Source organism: Sinocyclocheilus anshuiensis, unplaced genomic scaffold, assembly GCF_001515605.1.
Source record: "Sinocyclocheilus anshuiensis isolate Anshui unplaced genomic scaffold, SAMN03320099.WGS_v1.1 scaffold823, whole genome shotgun sequence".
Lineage (NCBI taxonomy): Eukaryota > Metazoa > Chordata > Actinopteri > Cypriniformes > Cyprinidae > Sinocyclocheilus > Sinocyclocheilus anshuiensis.
In genome coordinates this window covers 162,028-166,083 of record NW_015546078.1, presented here as the reverse complement: position 1 = coordinate 166,083, position 4,056 = coordinate 162,028, and positions in this window count along the sequence as shown.

Sequence of the window (4,056 nt, the reverse complement as noted above, 5' to 3'; positions counted from 1 at the left end):
GTGTGAGTGAGTGAGTGTGAGTGAGTGTGTGAGTGAGTGAGCGTGTGTGTGTGCGTGTGTGTGTGAGTCTGAGAGTGTGTGTGAGTGTGTGTGTGTGAGTGCGAGCGTGAGTGCGAGTGTGTGTGTGAGAGTGTGTGAGTGTGTGTGTGTGAGAGTGCGAGTGTGTGAGAGTGTGTGTGAGTGTGTGTGAGAGTGTGTGGTTGAGGAAACAGCAGTCTGCACCAGCAGGGATGGTGAGGATAACAAGACGACCGCCTCATGATTGATTGACACCAGGAGCAATGTGTTACAGCCGCTGGGGAAGTGTGCCACACCGAGCGAAGACTGCTCAACACGTTCACGCTGGGCTGTGCAGACGGGTCGCTCTGAACTCGAGCGAGACATCAACAGATCTCCTCGTCTGAGCAAATGAAAGACGACAGCTCAGAGTGATTCACTGCAACCAAAAGTCCTGCTGTTAGACGTCAGCACCTACCTATAGTTCGTTTTTTTTTTTTTTTTGATATATTGATCTCTGTTACTACTGAATCTAAATCTGTTTCTGTCAGAAAGAGATGCATTAACGAAAACACTAGTGTGCTATTTATGGAGGCTATATCCTTAACACCAAGCATTTCTGCAGACTCTGTTGATCTTCTCCTTGATTCCTTTAAAAAACATTACAAGTCTTACTGAATGGTAGTGTATATATAAAACCCTTGCTACGTGTACTGCATTAGCCTAACCGAGACTTGTCACAGCACTTGCTTATTATTGCTTCTATTGTCCTCATTTGTAAGTCGCTTTGGATAAAAGCTTCTGCTAAATGTCTCAATGTAAGGTAAATGTTACCTGTGGGGCGCCCCATTAATAATTCATAATGATCAGTTCTAATTCAGGTAGAGCCCCACTGTCTACACAAGACGGGGTAAAGGATGTTGGTGGGAATGCTGGTGAAAAACAAACCGAATTACAACAGCAGTCTTTTCATTGGCTGTCACTGATACAACCACCGGAACCTAGTGCGTTCATCAACCGCTTTGATTAGCTCTGCCAATTAACTGCGAGCAAACTCTGCCCCGCTTTCAACTGACCTGAGATTCATTTATTTACTACAGATGGAAAAGCCGTAAATACTGCAAAAAGAGATATTATCTGTGAAAATAATTATAGGTTTCTTTAATGGGGCCAAAATAAAATTTTCAGCTGTGTTTACACAACACATGTGGACAGCTGATATACGGCACTGAAGAGAAGTTGTTCCAAACACTATGATTACAGAGCAGCGAGGGTAAAGGGGGAAGAACAGCTTGGACAGGTCGCATACATAAATCAGATCAGTTCTGTCGCTTTAGACACTTGCCAACTGCTCGGTTTCTCAGAGAGCTCTAGCTTGTCAGTACTTCAAAAGGCAATGCTTGATAATGTCAAACTTGCAAGAACAACAACATTATAACAAACCTTGGAAAATCAGACAGGGCTGAAAAAAATGAGACTTTCCACCAGTGCAACCAAGAGCAATCAAGCAAAAAACAGCAGTGCAAAATAAAATAAAATAAAAAATCTCCTAATTTACTTGCAACAAAAATGTGTTGTAATATAAATAAATAAAAAAATAAATAGAAGTGATAGTTTTATGCAATGCTGGAATGATCTATCTATCTATATATATATATCTATATGCACTAAATCCCAGCCTCAACCCATTCAGAAGTACCAGTACTTACATAGAAACCTATACATAGTAGCCAGAAAGAAATGCTAATTTTAAAGAAAAACGTCATACGTACTTAGAGGCTTTTGCATCTGAACTCTTCATATATACTTAATGTATTATTATTTTAAGCATACTTACAAACAAATGTAGTGCACTGCTGTGACTCTTACCTGCCACATCTTCATACACATGAGCATCTCCAGCGTTGAATCTGGTTTGAGAGTGCAAACTGGAGTCCAGCTCCTCATCTCCACCACACACACCTGAAAAACATCATGCACAACTTCAATTAGTTTGCACTGCTGAATCGTTCCTATGAGCAGTTTCAGAGAAGATGATTATATGTTTAAGGGAGTCACCACCATTAATGCTAAAGTACTACAAGTTGAACGCACACCTTGATGTTACAGCCGCTTTGTCAATGATTCATAGTCAGTTATTACTTCTCTTCAATTTTTAGCAGATGCTATCCTCACATCAACGCTAAAATGAGTGTAAGAAATCTATATTCACAGAAAAGCTCTGCAGAGACAACTGCATTAGACAACTGTCCTGTTGGTTTGCCATGATGCATGTTCACAGCTGGTAAAAAGGTCCAAAAAGAGTCAAAAAACACAACAGTTTCCAACACAGAAGGGCCATGACCATTAATAATAACAACTAACTGGCACACTAATGTTTCTGACTAACAATATCCAAAATGGTGTGAGCATGCAACTACAACAGTATCTGGACACTACATTGCACAACAAAATCTCAAAACAAGACACATTTGCAAACCAATGATTTTTAGTGGATGCATGAAGTCAGTTCTCCTCAAGTGCACAGAAGATGCAGTTCATCACACTATCCTTGAACATGATTCACTTATGTTTGACAAGCAGAATGTTTCCAAACACTCAACATTCGCTTCATAGTCCAGGAATCTTTTGCTCAAATATTTTTTTTTATATATATATAAATGCAACTTGGTTTAATATTTTAGCTGATGCAGTGCCTTGTTTTTTTAATAAATGTCCAAATACTTTTTGGGTCACTGTAAATAACACTATAATAACTCCTGAGGAACTGGTTGAGGCCAGTATGTCTGGCTTGATTGCACAGGCAGCCATGATTAAGAATCCTCCTAATTAAGTTCAATTTAACATCTCTGACTTCAGACCACTTCATATTTTAACACTAAGACACATCTGCGCGTTCTACACGTGTTTACGCCTGTAACTATAAACAGCAGAGAAGGGCAGCTCTCATCCCCCCAGGTTAGAGAGAGAGAGAAATCTTGACGTGAGTTAAACAGTCGATAAATAACAGCGAGTGTATTAATTAAAGCCCTGCACTGTCAGCCTCACTGGAACGCTGAACATGAACGCCTCCGAGAAAACCAGAAGACATAGATGAGGTCGAGGTCTGAGATCCGGACTCCCAGCATGCCTTGCAGCATTGCTTTTTGTTTTAAGAGACATATAGTGGTGCTGTTTGCCTGCAGTTATCTTGTGACGGTTATTATTACCTTGATGGCCTTTTGACAAGGCTTTCATTAGTGAGCACAAGGTGGGAGGGAGCTGTACAAGCAAGACATAACGTTTCCATATGCTTGAACACTATACAGGGAAATGAGTACACTGGGAAGTGCACACTGTATTGAATACTAAGTGACAAATGCCCCCTTCTAATGTATACAGTAGTCAACAATAGAAGTGGATCAAAAAAGTTCATCAAAGTTGTCTTAAGACAAGAACGCATTTAGGTTTTAGGACAACTTTGATGAAAGGGTTTGATCCACTTCAAATGTTGACTACTGTAGTTATTACATTTAAAAAAAATCTATTTACGATTTTATTTAATATTTTTATTATGTTATGAATTTTATTAAAGAAAATTTAAAAAAGTTCATAAATCTATTTGATATATTAACCTGAGAGCTGCCTTTCTCTAACATTTATAGTTAAAAGCATAAAAATGCGTAGAAGCACAGATGTGTCTTAGTGTTACAATGTGTTACATTTATACTTAAAATATTAAATACTCAATTTATATAATTCATTATGTATTTCATTATTTTTTTATATTTTATTATTTATAAAATGCATTTTATTCAATCTATTTTCTATTTTATGGTTTTATAATTTTTTTATAACTATATTAGGGCTGTCAGTTTAAAGCGTTAACTTAATAACGCGATTAAAATATTTTAACGCAGTTAATGCACTGGCCCTGCCCCCAGACCTGTACGTCATCTTACATTTCATACAGTTGACTGTTGACAAATGTTACCCTGGAGCACAAAAGCTGAATAAATAATCTTTCCATTGATGTATGGTTTGTTAGGATAGGACAATATTTGGCTGAGATACAACTAT